This window comes from Musca vetustissima, unplaced genomic scaffold (assembly GCF_032173495.1).
Source record: "Musca vetustissima isolate MV318-11 ecotype Yass unplaced genomic scaffold, APGP_CSIRO_Mvet_v1 utg48451, whole genome shotgun sequence".
NCBI classification, from domain to species: Eukaryota; Metazoa; Arthropoda; class Insecta; order Diptera; family Muscidae; genus Musca; species Musca vetustissima.
The window spans coordinates 16,924-38,454 of NW_026887011.1; the positions used below are offsets into that span (position 1 = coordinate 16,924).

The following is a 21,531-nucleotide window of genomic DNA, read 5'->3' on the forward strand; positions in this document are numbered from 1 at the left end:
GAACAATGGAAGTGTGGAACAAAAAATGTATTACAACATAAATACTTGCACTTGAAAATATTTCTAATTTTAAAATTTAATTTTATACTCTCCACCATAGTATGGAGGGTATATGAATTTTGTTTTTGCGTTTGTAACTCATCGAAATAATCATTTCCGACCCTATAAAGTATATATATATATATATATTCTTGATCAGGGTAAAATTCTAAGACGATCTAGCCATGTCCGTCCGTCCGTCTGTTGTAATCACGCTATTTTCTGAAGGAATTGAGATATGGTGCTGAAATTTTGCATAGGGTTGTCTTTTGTCTGCAGGCAGGTCAAGTTCGAAGATGGGATATATCGGTCCACGTTTAGGCATAGCTCCCATATAAGGGTACCCCCCAATTTTCGGTATTTTGAGGTTCCTGGGCGTGTTTTTCAACCTAATTCGCTGAAATTTGGTACTTTGAGCTCTTATTGGGAAGCAAATCTCGCTACTAAAAAGTATAAATATAGGTCAATTTTTTCTGGTACCCCCCATATAACGGTACCCTCCAATTTTCGGTATTTTAGGGTTCTTGAGCGCGGTTTTCAACCGAATTCGCTGAAATTTGCTACATTGGGTTCTTTGGTATTAAATGTCTCCACAAAAAATTATAAATATAGGTCCACTTTTTCTTGTAGCCCCCATATACGGGTACCTCCCAATTTCCAGTTTTTGGGGTGTTTGACCGGATTTTTTACCGAATTGGCTGTAATTTAGTATTTTGAGTCCTTAATAGCTACCAAATCTTCCCACAAAAAATTATGAATATTGGCCCATTTTTTCGGATGGCCCCCATATAAGGGTACCCCCAATTTTCGGTATTTTGGGGTTCTTGACCGTGATTTTTAACCGAATTTGCTGCAATTTGTTATTTTGTAGTCGTATATGGTAACAAATCTCTCTACCAAAAATTATTATTGTTCGTCCCCTGTTTAGGATAGTCTCCATATAACCCCCTTTTTATACCCTACACAACTATGTTGTCAGGGTATTATAGCTTTGTGCAGCAAAAAATGTTTGTAACGCCGCGAAATATTGGTCCTAGACCCACCTTTAAGTATACCGATAGTCATATCTCGACTAGCTGAATCGATCTAGACATGTGTGTCCGTCCGTCCGTCTGTCCATTATAATTTGTAAACACGATACAGGCCACAGTTATGGACCAATCTTCACGAAATTTTGCATGTAGAATGGATTTGGCCCAATGAAGACCCCTATTGTTTTTTGTAAAGATCGGTTAATATTTAGGGGATGAAATGGACCAAATACTTATTTTTATCGGGTTTTCTGGTAGCTCCAGAGGCCGCAATTATGGCCCAAACTTCGCGAATTTTTTGCATGGAGAAGGGGATCGGGCCAAAGAATAAGCATGCATGTTTTCATAAAGATCGATCAATATTTAGCGGGTCAAATGGACCCTGACTTTTGTGTGAAAGTGACAAAATTTGTATTCTATGGCTTGTATATTTACCCCTGAAGGACATAGAATAGAGAAGTTGATAGTATGTCCTAGAGGAGTGGTTGACCTTTAAATTGATATGAATTATATTGTCGTATGTATTCGGATGTGGGAGTTACACGTAAATATTTACAGGTGCTTACGTGTTCAGATATTATTTAGTAACCCATTACCACACTGGAGGGTTAAAATATATCGCTGATTGCTTTGAAATGTTCCATGAAGTACCAGTTTTGGTCAAGGACAACGCCTATAATTTTCGGTGATGATCGGATAATAATTTTGGGATGAAGTGGACCGAAAACTTATTATTATTTTTTTTTTGGATTTTTTTGAGTCGATCTATAGGCCACAAATATAAACCGAACATCACAACACAACCCACTCTGAAGGGAATCTGGACAAGTAATTAGAAGGACTGTACTGATTCGGATGTTCGGAAAATATGTCAGTGTATGGAAGAGCTTCTGACCTCTACTCGGGCAAGAGAGTGCAACTATCACGAAATATTTCCCAGGTTCCGAATAAAAATCCACAGGAAGTTAAGGGTCGTGGTAGTTGTGTAGGGTATCATATGGTCGGCCCCGTCCGACTATACTGCTCCGCTCACTGGTTTATATATATTATTATTATTTTATTATATATATATATATATATATATATATAAATATGGACCGATATTCCCCATCTTCGAATTTGAATTATCAATTAAAAATTTCTGAAATTTTTATTATGGTTTACATAATCCGTTTTTAGACATGTCGGTATAGGTCCACTTTTTGGTATGTTCCCAATATTTTCATTTCTAGTACCTGCCAGTATATCTATGCTTAACACTTAACGCTTTTTCACTTGTTTATATTAAAATAGTTATCTGATTTATTCCGCGTTTTGGTTTGGTTCTAAGACTCTGTTGTAATCATTTCACCTGCGGAGGATATCGGTACCTGCCTGTGTGGAAGGTACCAGAAGGAGTGGACCGATATTCCCCAACTTCGGACTTGAAGTAAGTTTGGAAGAAATAAAATGGGCAAAGTTTGGATGAAATAAAAAATTTTCTGAAACGGGTTTGGTCCAAATGACTTCCTTACAAGCGTATATTATTTAAAGAATAATTTTTAATCAAAGGACTACTTGACATACAAGGGTGGTTTGTTTAAGGGGCCCCCCATTCTCGGGGTCAACATTTTTTTATTTAATTCAAATCTACACTAATTCAAGAATGTCCCTACAAAATTTCAAGAGAAAATCTCAAGAACTCTTGAAGATATAGCCGATTTATTGTGTCAGCATCAAGTGACTTTAAACGCGTTTTTCTCTTTTGTGAATGGCGGGCACGATATCGCAAAAACTAATAACCCAATTGATTCCAAATTTTTACACGTTTCTCTGTGTGTGTATAGGTATCATATGAACTAGGATAAAGCCAATCGGTGAAGATCTTCCTTATTTTCTAACTTGGTTTTTGGTAAAAAATCGGCGATTTACCAAAAATATTTTTTCAAAGGTCCGCCATTTTGTTAATTTTAGAGTGAAGTCTATAATCCTAGTTCATACGTGAGCCAGACATGTACTCTTTCTAACACCGTTGGAATTTTCGGATTCCGATGTTCCAGTGAGGAGTTATCATGCCCGCCATCAAAAATAAGGACTTTTCTTTGATCACAAAAAACAACAACAAAAATGTTTGTAAATTATTTTTCTTCCTTTTTAAACTCAAATATATATGTGCACAGTTACAAACCTTAACAAGCATTTATATTCATTTACCAGGCCATTTAAAATCTTAAAAAAAAAAAATCGTGAATGGGGGGGTGGGGGGGGGGGGGGGGGGTTCCCTTAATTTGGATTCCATTCAAACCATACATGAAATTGAAATCTTTTTGTTAAATAGTTAAAATATTCTTTTCTTGATGGACCTTAACCCACTGGTTTTGTTTCAAATCCTAGATTTTAAACACTACCAAATTCTATGCCGTTTAGTTATATGTATAAAAATTCTATAACCCCAAATAATGTCTGTCTATCGTTTTTTTTGTGTGTTAGTGTTCTAAACACAAAATATTTGCTTTGCTTTCATAAAATGTAAATTATTTTTTTTTTGTTTAAAAAATGCTTGTAATTTAATTTATCAAAATCAAAACAATGCTGTAACTCACTAAACGTATGGGCAATGTCTACAGTAGTGATGGTATTTGCCATTTCATATATGTGCATATGGATGCATTCATATGTGTGTGTTAAATGTTGTGTGATGCCTTCGATGGTGGGTTATCGGTGCAATGGGGTATTTTTGGTGCACTGAGAAAAAATAAAATCTGGAGTCAGGAGTTTCACGAAGTGGAATGTAATGTGTTATATATAATGTGGTCTGAATTGCATTTCTGCAGGGCTTACTTGCCGAAAGGCTGCGGCCATAAAAATTTAATTTTGGCGAAAATTTTATTTTACTATAAGGGCCGGTAGGATTTCCAGGGAGTAAATTACAAACTCACCGAATTTCAATTTGGCAGGTCAAAATTGTTGGTAGGGTACCAAATTAATTATTAACTTATTAGCCGCAAATTTAGACGGAAGGGGCTATGAGAATATCTTTGAACAGCCTTACCTAAAATTCGACTAGCTCGTTCGACGTTTTTCAGCACAAAAGTAGAACACATGTATTTATATGAATGTTGCCGTCCCAGTAGAAAATACTCTCTTGCGTGACAATTTCGTTAACGAATCGTTGACGAAATATATGGAATTGTCATTCATGACTAAAAACATGATATGTCGTCGAAAATGTCGTTCTTCTCGAAATATGAAAACAAAACAAAAATAGTCTGAATCGAGTGTACTATGAAATATTGACAGAAACGAAGAGAAAAATGTTTCTAAAAATATATATAAGAAATTTGAGATAAAGAAGACGTGCTATCTTGGTAAGTTTAAAAGAATATATAATTATTTATATCATTATTTAAATGCATTGATTTACTCTTAGGATGGGGCAAATAAATGACAATTGGTGAAATATTGTAATTAATATCTGAAAGATGTTTCATTTTCCAATGCATTTTAATTTTGTTGTTTCTTTACAGATGCTGTTAAAATGGAGATAACCATTACGCTTCTCAGGCAATGTGTGCTTATTTATATTACATGATATTATGTAAATATAAGGTATGTTTTTGTAATATAAAATATAATAAATTGCATGCTATAAAAAATATACATGAAAAATATGTATGTATATAAATTTTTATTTGAACTTTAAATGGAGTATGTGAGTATGATTGACGACAATATTGGTGACAATAGGACAATACAGTCATCAACGAATGTTTAAACGACAGGAAGTGAATCTGTCGTTAACGAAAAGTAGGGAGATTAGCCGCTAAAGTTGTCGTCAACGACGACTTCGCTTACCATGTCGCCCAAGTTGTCGTCCATTCAGCCAAATTTAAATTTGATCAAATTTAGTACAATTTAGTACATATAATTACGACTTTTCAAGATTACCTCAATGTCTCAATCCTACACTTCTGTCAGTAATTTTAATTCAAAATTTTAGGATTGCCGCTCAGTCCGTTCTCACAAACCAAAATGTACCATATTTAGTACTATATAGTGTTCTAGTATCTTTAAGTACGAAATTCCTTAATCCATACCTTAATCCTGTAATTTTAATTCCAAATTTAGGTTTTTCATGTCTATCCTTTCACTCAAATCGAAACCATTTAGTTCTGTTCGTACCATTTAGTTCTGTTCATTCTTAACTACCTCAATCATGTTCTCTAAGAGTAAACTTAATTGAAATTTCAGTTTTCCATTTCTATCCGGTTTCCATTTCTATTGCATCGAAATTGTACCAAGTTTAGTACCTTTTGGTACACATACATTCCAACAGTATTTGTAAAACCAAATTGCAAAATTCCAGCCCCATCTGTTCACACAAAAACAAATGATAAACTATTTAGTACCATTTAGTACGTTTTGTTTCCATAAGTACGAATTTCCTAAACCAAATCAATCCTACACTCCAACAGTAATTTTAATTCCAAAATTCTGAAGTCCAACCTATCCGTTTGCACAAAATCAAGTTGTACCAAATGCTTAATGATACTAGCAATTCTACCCTTCAACGATAACTATTATCAAAATTTTAGGTTTCCAGATCTCTCCGTTCACTCTAACCCAAATTGTACCAAATCTAGTTTCAATTATTACTATTCGCACACATAAATATGAATTTCCAGTGCTGTCTTTATAGTACAATCCTCAACAGTAATTTTAATTTCATATTTCAGGTTTTCAGCTCTATCCGTTCACCCAAAATCCAAATTGTACTAAATTTTGTAACATTGAGTACTTTCGTACGCATAAGTGCGAATTTCCTAAACTCATCAATCCTACAATCCAACTTTCATTTTAATTCCCAATTTCAAGACTCCAGCTCTATTTGTTCACCTAAATCCAACTTGAACCAAATTTTGAACTTTTAGTCCTCTACTCCGAAACTAATCCTAATTCCTCTTTTCAGGACTCCATCTCTATACTCTCAAATAAATGCAAATAGTATCAAATTTAGTACTTATCATACACATAAGTACTCAAAATTTCATACTTCTAGCTTCAGCCGTTTCGTCTGGGCGATGATCTCACAGTCACTCACTTATCACTAAGCTCCTTTATATATTAAGGTTATATACGGAATTCTCGAAATAATTTATTACCGAGCAATGACCCTTAAACCGGGGTCAATGACCTTTAATCCGGATTAAGCCTTAATCCCCTCAATGACCCTTAATCCTGATTCAATGACCTTTAATCCGGGGTTAATAACCCTTAATCCCCTCAGTGACCCTTAATCCGGATTAAGCCTTAATCCCCCTCAATGACCTTTAATCCGGATTAAGCCTTAATCACCGCAGTGACCCTTAATGCGGGGTCAATGACCCTTAATCCGGGGTCAATGACCCTTAATCCGGTGTCAATTACCCTTAATCGGGATTAAACCTTTATCCCCTCAGTCACCCTTAATCCGGTGTCAATGACCCTTAATCCCCTCAGTGATCCTAAATCCCCTCAATGACCCTTAATCCCCTCAGTGACCTTTAATCCGGGGTCAACGACCTTTAATCCGAATTAAGCCTTAATCCCCCTCAATGACCTTTAATCAGGGGTCAATTACCCTTAATCCCCTCAGTGATCCTAAATCCCCTCAATGACCCTTAATCCCCTCAGTGACCTTTAATCCGTGGTCAATGACCTTTAATCGGGGTCAATGGCCTTAATCCGGATTAAGCATTAATCCGGTGTCGATGACCTTTAATCCGGATTAAGCCTTAATGCCCTCAATGACACCTATATCCTGAGTCAATGACCGGATTAAGCCTTAATGCCCTCAATGACACCTATATCCTGAGTCAATGACCTTTAATCCCCTCAGTAACCCTTAATCCTGACCCTTAATTAGTGACAACCTTAATCCGGATTAAGCCTTAATCCCCTCAGTCACCCTTAGTCCGGGGTCAATTACCCTTAATCCCCTCAATGGCCCTTAATCCCCTCAGTGACCCTTAATCCGGGGTCAATGACCTTTAATCCGGATTAAGCCTTGATCCCCTCAGTGACCCTTAATCCGGGTCAATGACCTTTAATCCGGATTAAGCCTTAATCCCTTCAATGACCCTTAATCCTGAATTAAATGACCTTTAATCCCCTCAGTGACCCTTAATCCTGACCTTTAATCCGGGGTTAATAAGGCATTGACCCCGGATTAAAGGTCACTGAGGGGATTAAGGCTTAATCCGGATTAAAGCTTAATCCGGATTAAGGGTCTTTGACCCCGGATTAAGGGTCTTTGACCCCGGATTAACGGTCTTTGACCCCGGATTAAGGTCATTGAGGAGATTAAGGCTTAAGCGGGATTAAGGGTCACTGAGGGGATTAAGGGTTATTAATGGCTTAATCTGGATTAAACGTCATAGACCCCGGATTAAGGGTCATTGAGGGGATTAAGGGTCATTGTTTGTTAATAAATTAAATCGAGAATGCCTTATATAACCTTAATATATGAAGGATTACTTTTGGAGTAGAGGACTAAACGTACAAAATTTGAAATTGGGAATTTAAATGACTGTTGAAGTGTAGAATTGAGGAGTTCAGAAAATTCGTACTTATGGGTACGAAACTACTAAATGTTAATAAATTTAGTACAATTTGGATTTTGGGTGAACGGATAGAGTTGAAAACCTGAAATTAGGAATTAAAACTACTGTTGAGGATTGAGCTATAGGGACAGACCCAGTAGAAAATACTCTCTTGCGTGACAATTTCATTGAGGAAATTTATGGAATTGTCATGCATGACTAAACACATGATATGTCGTCGAAAATGTCGTTCTTCTCGAAATATGAAAACAAAAATAGTCTGAATCTAGTGTACTATGAAATATTGACAGAAACGAAGAGAAAAATGTTTCTGAAAAAATATATAAGAAATTTAGGTTAAATTTAAATATATAAGAATTAAGAATCTCGGTTAAAATAGGTAAGTTTAACTGAATATATAATTATTTGTATCATTTCTTAATTGCTTTCTTTTACTCTTAGTATGGGGCAAATAAATGAAATATTGTAAATAATATCTGAAAGATGTTTCATATTTTAAAGCGTTTTAATGTTGTTGTTTCTTTACAGATGATGTTAAAATCATCTCGACAAGTTCTCAGGCAATGTGTTTATTTATATTATTATAAACGTAAATGCAATGTATAATTCTTGTTATATAATAAATTACATGCTATAAAAATAAAAATTGAAAATGTATATGTATATTTTTATTTGAATTTTTAATGGGGTATGATTGATGACAATGGGTATTAAGTCATCAACGACTGTGTAAACGACATAGTCGATGATAGTGGTCAACGAAAAGTAGGGAGTTTGTCGCCGAAGTTGTCGTCAACGACAACTTCCCTTACCTTGTCGCCCAAGTTGTCCTGCATGAATACTGCGACACTTGTTTGAAAATTTCGTCAAGGATCTCACATTGTTGTCTGCAAAGTGTCTTCCAAAAATTGCCATTGTCTTGCACCATTCGTTAATGTTGTCTGCAAGACACTTTCTACTGGGTATATGAATGTACCAACGTTAAGTGTTTGCCTTGTATACATTGCCAAAAAGGATATCATCACAATAATATTCAACATAAAGAGCAAAGATGTGCGCGCGGCAAACAATGGGATCTGAAAATAAATACAAAAGCAAAAAATAAGAGAAAAAACAACAACGAGAATCGTCATAAAACAGTTTAACACGCGAAAGGTGCTAAAGTGCAGTCATATTAACAATGCTTACCCAGCAGGGACACCAAGCACAAAAAATGGACGAAAAATCCTCATTCAATGGCAGGGACATGCATGTGGGTGGTGCATCGTTTCCTACACTGCGATTACTTTTGAAGGCAAACATGATTTTGGAATTTTAATTGTGGACAAACGTGGATTTTTAATTAATATCTTTTCAAGAATCTGAATTATTTAATAAATACTTTTCCAAGGACCATCAGAGGTAGGAGCTTGGATTATTTAATGAATAGTTTTCAAGGGTCTTCATAGCAATAAGAGTAGAATATTTTTCCAAAGCTCGTCAGATGTATAATCGTGGATTCTTCAATGGATATTTTTTCAGTGATCAGGAGCGCAAAAGCGTGTATTTTTAAATATATATTTTTTTCAAGAATTGCCAGAGGTATAGACTTAGATTTTTTAATTAATATTTTTTCAAGGGACAGAATGTCTATGAGGGTGGACGCTGTAATAAATAATTTTTCAAAGGAATCAGCAGATCTATAAGCGTGAATTATTCTTTTTCTTCAAGGATTAGATCAATATTTTTTCTTATTTCAGTAGAGATGTAAGCCTATTTTTTTAAGAAAAGTTATCCAAGGGATCAGCAGAGCTCTATGCATGGATTTGTAATAAATGTTTATCTGAGGATATGCAGATCTATAAGTGTGGAATCTTGAATGTATACGTTTCCAAGTATCTGCAGAGCTATAAGCGTAGATTATTTAATGATAATATTTCAATGATATTATTCATAGAACCATATAATCGTAGATATTTTAATGAATATTTTTCCGCTTGGATTCTTTAATGAATTAGAGTCCGCATGAATGAATTTAATGAATTTAAAGAGTCCGCAGATCTATGAATTTAAAGAGTCCGCAGATCTATAAGCGTGGATTTTAGGGAATTTGTTTCTATGTATCAGCAGAGCTCTAAGTGTGGATTTAAGGAATATTTTCCAAGGATTAGCGAAGCAGTAACCATGGATCTTTCATGAAATTTTTTCCTATAATAAGCTATAATAGCTATAGCTATAATCTGAATTCTTAAATGGATATTACTCCAGGGATCAGAAGCTAAAATAGGGTGTTATCTCTCTATATATATAAAAATGAATTGCTGTTCGTTAGTCTCACTAAAACTCAAGAACGGCTAAACGGATTTTTCTTATCTTAGTCTTGAAATGTTCGTGGAGCTTTAGGGAAGGTTTAAAAGGTGAGAAAAAATCGAAAAACGCGAAAAATTTGCAAAAAATATTATGAAGCATATTTGCATTTCCACGAATTTAGTATCGAGCTATATTGATTGGACCACTTTGTTTTTGTTATTTGAAGATATTTTCTGCGAAACTGGTAGCCTATCAATCCTTTAAGCCATGATTTGTCAATTTTTGGAAATTTTCCAAATATGTATTTTATTTTTTTTTTTCAATTGAATTGAGATTGTATTGAAAATATTTGAGGTGAAAATACAAAAAATAAATCGGAAGTATATCACTGAATGTTCACGCGATCATTGTATGCACACGTTTTCCAAAGAATTCAGGTTTTTTTTGGGGCAAATGCAAAAATTGAAAATCAGAAGACATTCGGAATTGAGGTTGTGGACATTCAGAGAATTATAATTCTAACATCCATCCAATCAACGTCTTTATAATACCGAAAATCTACTTGGAACTATATCAGAGCATGGACCTAATATCCCGTAATGACATATTGCAGCTCCTATAATGTGAAATTTTGGTAAGAAGATTTGACACCACATGAGAAAATGTCGACCAAAGGGGAATACCATATATGGGAGCTATCTGGAAACTTGGACCAATATTGATAATTTTTGCTAAGAGAAGCTCCCAAAATACCGCATATTGCGGGTAATGTTAGCCAAACGCATCGAATAATGTGGAGTATCATTGTATGGGGTCTATTCGGAAGCTTCCGTGAATATTGTTAGGTACATTTTCAACACAATTATCATCCAAAATATAAAATTACTGCGAAATACAAATTCAATTAGAAGGTAAAACCAGTAAGGAAGGAAGTAAAGACAGACGGGACCGATATATGATACACCTCACCACTTTGGGTATATTCTACATATGTGTCCCTTTCGAAAGAACATTTCCTTGAATATGTGGTCTTTATGCCTTTCTGGAACCTTTGCTAAATTTCATTTCATTCGGGAAAGTTTAGAGTCGTTTGAGTACAATGGGGCTAATTTAAGTAAATCGATGTAGAGAAAACTTGATACACGCTATTCGTTAGACCGCACTCTTCAAAATTTAATCTCAATCAGACACCCGTTTGAAATATATATGGCAGATGTGTCTGCATCTGCGCTAATTTCACCAACACGTAATAACGCCATTCAAGAGTCAATTTGATACGTTTTGCAAAATTTGGTGTCGAGCTATATCAGTACATTGTACAAAATTGTGTGTCAATCGTACAAACTTTGGGTCTTTAGTGCACAATTGACCTGAAACCGGAAGAATATGTATATAGCAGATATATATAAATCTCAACCGATTTTCACGAAACTTAGCACATATAATTCTAGACTAAGTTTAGTACGCTATGACAAATTTCATGCAAATCGAAAAATATAAAGGGGTATTGGTGCATCATTTGCATAAAATCGGACGAAACTATATATGGCAGGTATATCTAAATTTGAACCATTTTCACGAAACTTAGTGCATCATTTTCTAGACTCAATTCAGTACGCTATGACATTATTTAAATTCATTGCATGTGTGCTATATCTTTCAATGTAACGATCAAAATCTGTATATGGCAAAATATATATCTTACCCAGAAAAATTTTTTATGCAAGTATGAATAAAAAAGCAAAAAGAAAAACAAATCTGAAATACTGAAAATTATTTCTTAACAATACTGTTAAGGCAAGACAACGTTTGCCGGCCCCGCTAGTTTTTTAATAAATATGTTTAAAAAGGATTGCAATGTCTATAGGCGAAGATTTTTAATTGTATATCTTTCCAAGGATCAGCAGTACTACAAGCGTGGATTTTTTAATGAACATTTTTCCAATGATCAGCAGATCTATAAGCATGGATTCTTGAAATAATTTTCATCAATGATATACAGCGCTATAAGCGTGAATTCTTTAATGAATATTTTTTCTGGGATATGTAGAGCTATAAGCGTGGATTTTTAATAAATATTTTTCTAAGGATATGCACAGCTAGCAGCGTAGTTTTTTAATAAATATTTTTCTAAGGATATGCAGAGCTATAAGATTGGATTTTTATTAAATATTTTTCCAGGGAAATGAAGAGCTATAAGCGTGGATTCTTAATAAATATTTTTCCACCGACATGAATGACTATAAGTGTGAATTCTTTAATGAATATTTTTGGGATATGTAGAGCCATAAGCGTGGTTTTTAAAGAATATTTTCTCCAAGGATATGCAGAGCTATACGTATGGATTTTTAATAAATATTTTTCCAAGGAGCTATAAGCTTGGATTTTTAATAAATATTTTCCAAAGATATGCAGAGCTATAAGCGTGTTTTTTTAATAAATATTTTTCCAAGGATACGCAGACTATTTAATGAATTTTTGCTTTCAAAATTCATTTTCAAATTCGTATTAAGATTCCACTCATTGTCTATATTTTTAAGGCTTTAGCCGAGTATTCCAACCAAGGGTGTTGTAAATTAGCATGCTGGATTCTTGAAGGGAGAACAATTTCTTTGCAGAAAATTATATATATATATATATATATATATATATATTACCTCCACCATAGTATACCCTCCATACTATTATGTATATATAATTACTCTAGCCTCTAAACGAATTGAGATAGATCGCTAAAGTTTTGCATATAGTCGTCTTTTGTGTGCAGGCAGGTCAAGTTCGAAGATGGTCTTTATCGGTCCACTTTTAGGCAAATACCCCACAAATACCCCCCAAATTTTGGTATTTTGGGGTTCTTGAGCGCGTTTTTCAACCGAATTCGCTGAAATTTGGTACATTGGGTTCTTATTGGGTACCAAATATCTTCACTAAAAATTATAAATATAAGTCCATTTTTTCTGGTAGCTCCCATATAAGGGTACCCACCAAATTTCGGTATTTTTGGGTTCTTGAGCGCATTTTTTAACCAAATTCGCTGAAATTTGGTACATTGCGTTTTTATTGGTTACCAAATATCTCCACTAAAAATAATAAATATAAGTCAATTTTTACTGGTAGCCCCCATATAAGGGTACCCACAAATTTCGGTATTTTGAGCTTCTTGAGTGCGTTTTCCAACCGAATTCACTGAAATTTGGTATTTTGTAGTCCTATATGGTAACAAATCTCCCTACCAAAAATTATTAATATTCACCCCTTTTAGGGGTAGTCCCCATATAACCCCCTTTTTATATTAAAATAATTATTTGATTTGTTCCGCGTTTTGGTTTTGGTTCTAAGATTATTTCTATATCGACAAAGTTGAATTATAGTCCACATGTTGGCCTGGCCCCCATATAATGATACCCACAGATTTTCGGTATTTTTAATATTTAGCGTAAAGAAATGTATTCTGATGCAAACATTTTAGTTTCGAAATAAAGCTATATCTGTTCTCAATTAGGCCGGAATAAAACCTGTGTAGTTATATAAGGCCATCACCAGCCTTATATAACTGTGATATCTTATTTGCTATTTTGGCGATGTTCCACCCTATCCTGCGTCGTCAATATCGGACCACTTTCTGGGTTTTTAGGAAAAATATCCATTAGAAATTTTTGCAATTTTTATTTGGTGTACATTGAATTTTCGGTATAGGTCCACTTTTGGGTATGTACCCTATATTTTCGATGCTAGTATCTGTTAGTATACCTATGGTGGAGGGATCCAAAGTTCGGACCGGCCGAACTTAACGCTTTTTCACTTGTTTAATTACATTTTTCTCCGTGTCATTGCTGACCCACTCTGTATTAGTCATATTCATATTTTCCGTTTTTGCATACGATTTAAATGATATCATAATACAATCCAAACTTGTTTTATAAACATATACATACGAACAGAGAAAAACATTTATTCACATACGGTATTGTAATATCACTCCAGTATTCTATTGTATGTTTGCAGAACAACCAACAATTATAGCCGCAGTTTAATTTCTGCACGCACACACACACACCAAAATAAACATACATATCATGAATTTCGAAACTACGAAACATGTCGCTTTCAGTTTCCGGACACCACAATTTATCAGAATATTTTTTGGTGGTTTATCAGCAGGTGCGAGTGTGGGTGAATGTGGATACGAACGAGTGGTAAAACCAATTCTAGAACAAAACTGAAATATTTGGCATTGTTGGACACAGGGTTTTAATAGGTGGACAGTGTTTCAGAGTTTATTTTATAATATTTATGAAGAAAGTCAACACAAACATTTTAACATAGTTTCCTTTCTGCAGTAACAAAGTTTTCTGAAAGACGTTTGTTATATATAAACTTTGTTCACTTTAACCCTTATGTACCGTTAATATTGTTGCCATGTTCTAAGTTTTCAAGGTTCTTGATGGTTTTATTTATATGCAAATCCACGGAATGTATTCTAAAATTCCGAATTCTCTTAAGATTCGCAGCTCGACCTTAGAAATACTTAACTTACATTTAGAGTTAAATTGTTCTTTGATTCACTGTATTTAAATATTGCATATTATGCAAAATACATATTTGCCAATGTCGAAGAATATCGTATTTGATATTTGATTATATTTCATGAGGTCGCAACATTCAACCGCATACAGAACGCTGGGAGCTAGTAGTATTTTTTGGATAGAGGATTACCTTAAAAAGTCTGGGAACGGATTTAAAATTAAATATTTAAATTACATTTAAATATCCACGCTTCGCTCAAACTTTTCTAAAAAAAAAAATATTCATTTAAAAATCCACGCTTAGCTCAAATTCTTCTTAAAAAAATATTCATTTAAAAATCCACGCTTAGCTCAAATTCTTCTTAAAAAAATATTCATTTAAAAATCCACGCTTCGCTCAAATTCTTCTTAGAAAAATATTCATTTAAAAATTCACGCTTAGCTCAAATTCTTCTTAAAAAAATATTCAATTTAAAAATCCACGATTCGCTCAAATTCTTCTTAAAAAATATTCATCTAGTAATGGTTGAAAAAATATTCATATAAAAATCCACGCCTATAGCTGTGGTAATGGTTGAAAAAAATATTCATTTAAAAATCCACGATTAGAGCTCTGGTGATGACTGAAAAATATTCATTTAAAAATCCAAGATTATAGCTCTGATAATCCTCGAAAAATATATTAATTTAATAATCCATTCTCGTTATCCTTGTACGCTTTTCCCCACAATTTTTAAACTCTTGTTAGCATCACAATTGCATATTGTTTCCATTTTAATATGTTTTTTTTTTTTGCATTCAGATAATAGTCATTATAACACCTATGTGTGCGAATGTGTCGATGTGTCATTGCATTAAATATCACAATCACCGTTGTTGCATCGCTGGTAATTTTACGCCTTTTTGTAAATTCATATGCGTTCTGGCCAGCCCGAACGCACGGTCACACCCGCCATGACCTCTGGTCGCGCTCAATGTTATTTGTTTAACACGGCAACACTATAATTTGTGGTTTATGGCTCACCATGACAAGACAGCGGCCGGACGCTTGGGCCACTCGGCTGCTGGGTCTCATTGACAATAAGCAAAACCCATTAAAATTAATTTAATTTAAATGTTTGCACAATTTTGTTTATAGAGCTCTTGTTTTTTGTTTTAATTTATGCCGTGTGTGTTTTTTTAATTAATAATGCATACATTTTACAATTTGTTTTTAATTGATATTAGTACAAAAAGCAGTACAAACCAGTGAGCGGAGCAGTATAGTCGGACGGGGCCGACCATACGATACCCTACACAACTACCACGAACTCTAACTTTCTGAGGATGTTTATTCCGAGTCTGAGTAATATTTCCTGATATTTGCCCCCTCTTGTACAGTCCTTCTAATTACTTGTCCAGATTACCTTCACGGTGGGTGTGTTGTGATTTTCGGATTATACTCTACTCGAAAACACACAAAAAATTATGTTTTCCGTCCATTTCATCCCAAAATTTTAATCTGATCATCACCGAAAATTGTAGGCGTTGTTCTTGACCATAGCTGGAACTTCATGAAAAATTTCAAAGCCATCAGCGCAATATTTCTCCCTTTAATGTGGTAATGGATTACTAAATAATATCTGAATACGTAAGCACATGTAAATATTTGACTGTAACCCCCACATCTGAGTAGATACATCACTATATTTGGTATCAATTTAAAGGTCAACCACTCCTCTTGGATATGTTATCAACTCCTAGGATCTACATCCTCCAGGAGTAAATATATATGCCATAGAATACAAATTTTGTCATTTTTCACACAAAAGTCAGGGTCCATTTGACCCGCTAAATATTGACCGATCTTTATCAAAACATGCACGCTTATTCTCTGACCCGATCCCCTTCTCCATGCAAAAATTCGCGGTGTTTGGGCCATAATTGCGGCCTCTGGAGCGACCAGAAAAACCGACAAAAATTTAGTATTTGGTCCATTTCATCCCCTAAATATTAACCGATCTTTTCCAAAAACAATAGGGGTCTTCATTGGCCAGACCCATCCTACATGCAAAATTTCGTGAAGATTGGTCCATAACTGTGGCCGGTATCGTGTTTACAAATTATAATGGACGGACGGTGTGACGGACACACATGTCTAGATCGACTCAGCTAGTCGAGATATGACGATCGGTATACTTAAAGGTGGGTCTAGGACCAATATTTCGCGGCGTTACAAACTTTTGGGGCTGCACAAAGCTATAATACCCTGACAACATAGTTGTGTAGGGTATAAAAACATGAAAATGCAATGTACATACATATTGTATATTTATTTATTTGTTGTGAACAATTAAACAAAATAGAATCACTGTAGGCCAACAAAAAGGAGTGGAAATAAATGTGAACGAAGCTGAACAATATTAACGCTCATTAAATGAACTGCCGACCATTGTGGAGTGGAATTTTTTGACATTATAACGATGGCTGGACTTAATTTATTGTTACAAATCGTATATTTATATACATATGTTAAGGGGAGGTGTGGATTTTAGTTTGTGCCTCAGAGAACAAATGAGCAATCGTTTTTGCATATGTATTATTTTATAATAATTAAATTTTGGTTGGGGTTTTTTATTTAAATTAAATTATTCATTGTTAAATTTTTAAACTAAATAAATAATCTGATAAATCACAGAATAAATTAGTTATGGTATTAATGAATTAGCAATTGAGAATGTGTTAGATAATTCGATTTAGGGAATTATGTGCGTATACTCATTATCATAACGTATACGTGTAGGCGTACATATGGGTTCAACGAAAAACAACACCTGAAATTAAATAGCTAAATATTAGGTTGGGGAAAAAATCCATTATTTTTTCGGCAGATGACTGTACTGATAGATTTCTCGTAAAGTAACGATCAAACAGTTGTGAGTTACAGTGTGTTAAAAATGGAAGTGAACAAAGAAAAAAATCGGTGCATTTTAAAGCTTTTCTTTGACAAAGGCGAAAATGCAAGCCAAGCGGCTAAAATTGTGAATGGTGTTTATGGTTTCGATACTGTAACACCCAATTATGTGCAATTTTTGTTTCGTAGATTCCGTTCAGGAATTTTTATACCCTCCACCATAGCATGGGGGGTATATTAATTATGTTTTTTCTATTTGTAACTCATCGAAATAATCATTTCCGAGCCTATAAATTATATATATATAAATATTCACCAGCGTAAAATTCTATGACGAAATAGCCATGTCCGTCCGTCCGTCGATATGTCCGTCTTTCTGCCCGTCCGCCTGTCTGTTGTAATCACTCTAGTGTATAAACGAATTGAGATAGATCGCCTAAATTTTGCATAGAGTCGTCTGCAGGCAGGTTAAGTTCGATGATGGGGTACCACCAATTTTCGGTATTTTGGCATTCTTGAGTGCGTTTTTCAACCGAATTTGCTGCAATTTGGTATTTTGCAGTCGTATATGGTAACAAATCTCCCTTCCAAAAATTTTTAATATTTGCCCCCTTTTTGGGGTAGTCCCCATTGTTTTAAAATAGTTATCTGATTTGTTCCGCGTTTTGAGTTTGATTCTAAGACTCTGATGTAATCATTTCACCTGCAAAGAATATCGTGATAAAAAAGTAGAACGTAAGGTTCGTTAATGAACTATAGCCCACATTTAGACCTAGCCCCTGTGTGGAGGTTCCAGAAGGAGTGGACCGATATTTCCCATCTTCGAACTTTAACTAAAATTGGAAGAAATAATAAGATTGCCAACATATTTTTAAACGGGTTTGGTCCAGAGAAACATGGGGTCTAAAACCACATTTTCAACGTGTTAAAGTGTAAACACCCTCATTAGCCATAAGGCTAAACGTATAAAAAATTTATGTAATTTGTATTATAGGTTACATAATCCCTTTTTAGAAATATCGGTATAGGTCCACTTTTGGATATGTTCCCTATATTTTCATTTCTAGTACCTGCCAGTATATCTATGGTGGAGAGTATCCAAAGATCGACCCGGCCGAACTTAACGGTTTTTCACTTGTTGATGTTAAAGATGCACCTCGAACAGGTAGGCCGGTCGTCGAAAATGCTGATGAAATCTGATCGAGGTTGACCGGCATGTTAGCAGTCGTAACTTCGCCCATGAGCTAAAAATCTACCATAAAACTGTTTTAAACCAATTACACAAAGCTAGATTTAAAAAAAAATAAGATTGATGTTTGGGTGTCACACCAATTAACAGAAAAAAATAGAATGGATCGAATTTCCATCTGCGAAACCTTGGCCAAAAGGAACGAGATAGACTTATTTCATAAATGGTTGGTGACTGGATATGAGAAATAGATCACATACGATAACCCTGTGCGAAAACGATCGTGGTCACAGAGCGGTGAAGCACCTCTAACGCTGGCCAAACTAGGATTAACGGCCACTAAGGTTCTGTTATGTGGGACTGGAAGAGTATTATTTCTTATGGGTTGCTTTCATATTGCCAAACGCTAAATTATGATCTCAACTGTCAACAACTACTAGGACAACGCCTGGCCACACACATCTACATTGACTTGCCTGAAACTTTTGTTCGCCAGAAACTTCTGTTCGAATACGATTTATGTTTGGAAGAAATATAACGATGTGCAATGTTGAATCGGTTAGTTTCTTCGGGAGTTATCGTGCACACCAACCAGCCAAACAGACAGAAGGAAGCACATTTGTAAATCGACCAAATTGTCTGAAATAGATTTGGCTTATGAGTTCTTAAACCAATATTTCGATGAGGTACATTTTTGAGTAGCAAAGTTCATATACCCTAATTCGCCATAAGGCTGAAGTATAAAAATATAACCTATATTTAAATGGCATTGCTCCTTACATTTCTAGGAGGATCTCTGCGTTAAATCGCACGATCTCGAACGTCAGCCCGAAAATGAAATGAAATGCTCACCACACTCGCCACTCAATAAATCCATTCTAATGGAAGATGCTGCCTCTTTATGTAACCCTTGAACCAAAAGGAACTTCATCGCTAAATACATTGCTTGTATAGAAAATTGGATATTCGGATACGCGGGGTAGTCACGTGACTACAATGGAATGGGAAAGGGAAAATTTCTAGGAAATTTTTCTCTTCCAATCATAATCCAAATATTTCAGGTGATTTGATAGAAATGCATTCCCAAAATCCTTGAAACTTTTGGTAGGAAGATTTGCTACCTAATGAGAACTCAATACCAAATATCCTAGGAGTGCAAAATTTGAAGGCTCTAACTACATAATGCTAGCTCTATAGTGATTTCCACGTATTTGAATGAATTGATTTGAGTTTTCTGTTGTATACTGTTTTATACCCTCCTAGCTTGAAATTAAAACTAAATGTCATTGAAAAATAATTATTTATTAACAATATATTTAAGTTTTAAAATTAAATTTGAGATTTAAAAAAAAATCTCTGGTGTTATCTGCGTTATTAGAACTTGGAATTTATTTAATTTTTTAACTAAAATGGGATAGACTTTCCAGAAATTAGAAATTATTTAGAAGTATGTATATATGAAGTATTGTGTACAATGGATTTTTGAAGAATCGATCCCAATTAGAGCGACGAACCTGATGGTCCAACCGGCCAAACATTTTTGGAAAATACTTCAGATAATTTCGATCCGCCCTTTTGATTCCTGAGCAGAAAAGAAATAATTGCCGATAAGTAGTATACCCTTATATTTATGAGTTGCTTTAGAAAAAAAAACATAAACATTTATGCACCCATAGATTTTATTATATTGAGTTTTTATTTATATATTTATTTTGTTTAATCCATAATCAAGTGTCGTGAGTCAACCACAAATCTCATCCTCTCATAATATAAAGTGGGATATAACCTCCTAAGGGTTTTAAGTCAATTTTTTCCATTGAAATATTTGCTTAACTTTATTAGAGACATTGGTATTGGGAATTAACTTAGTTAAGCCCACAAGCCGAATCAATTTATATTACATTTTTTTAGGAAATCCATAAGTAAATCTTTTCTATAAACCAATATTTATTTTTAATTTTCTTTAATACGTCAATACTGCTTCTGGTTATGTGCATCAACACATATCTACAAATTTCTATATGAATACTCGTATGACGTGTAAAATTCCTTCATGTCTCTACAATACAGATGGTACAGATGATTGATAAAAAAATACGTCACTTCTGTTACTGCATTGCTATGGTTTATAATTCAATCTCATAAATATTTCGTTTTTGTGCAAAGAGATAACATCCCTTTGACCTTTTCTCGAAACACACAATGGAGATGCGGAGAGACAAAGATGTGTGACAACATGGAAAATAAGGGTGAAAACATCGACATAAAATTGTATTCAAGAATTTTATATCAAGAATATATATACTGTGAGGGGCTCTCCGGTAAATGAACCTTATGGTGGATAATAAAACTAGTTTGAACGCATCAGTCGGCGTTCCGAATACTATGAAATATGTAGTAAATATTTACCCTAATATTTGATATGTTGTACAATTTTTCCACTTCTTTTCAGGTTTGCCAAACTTTAAAAAATTTGGGGTTATAGCAACAGAAGGATGTACTAGAACAAGTGGCCCAATTGATACTATCTCCGGATTTAAGGTAGGTTTTGGTTTTGCAATAGTCTTTGTTTTCAAAATTGCATATTATTTGTCAAAATGTTAGATAGTACAAATTTTGAATCAAATCGGTTACGCCGTACATATTATATGTGTTTTTAGAAGGAAGGGATTAATAGTGTCCATCTACGAACTTTGTATTGGTTTGGATAGAGTATTACCAAATGCAAAAATTGAATCCATTTAATAATGCTCTTCGTGAGTTTCCTTGCACCAGCCAATATTTCTGAATCAAAACTAGTCATGTCGCAATTATGTCCCTTGAGCGACATAGGACTGTATTTTTTACTTAAATTCTTCAGAGAAATTCAAAAAACGAATAATAGAAGACGAGATATTGATGACAATGTGAGCTCTAAAATAGGAGGAGTTGATAGGTTGTCCGCCGTACAACCATGACTTATTTATTACCGCACATCCAGAAT

General features: G+C 34.4%; 1 protein-coding gene across 1 annotated transcript in view; it reads right to left on the reverse strand.

The window, feature by feature from the left end:
• Positions 1-21,531, reverse strand: part of LOC133334501 (angiotensin-converting enzyme-like) — a 44,561-nt gene that overhangs the window by 4,976 nt on the left and 18,054 nt on the right. The window lies entirely within an intron of this gene.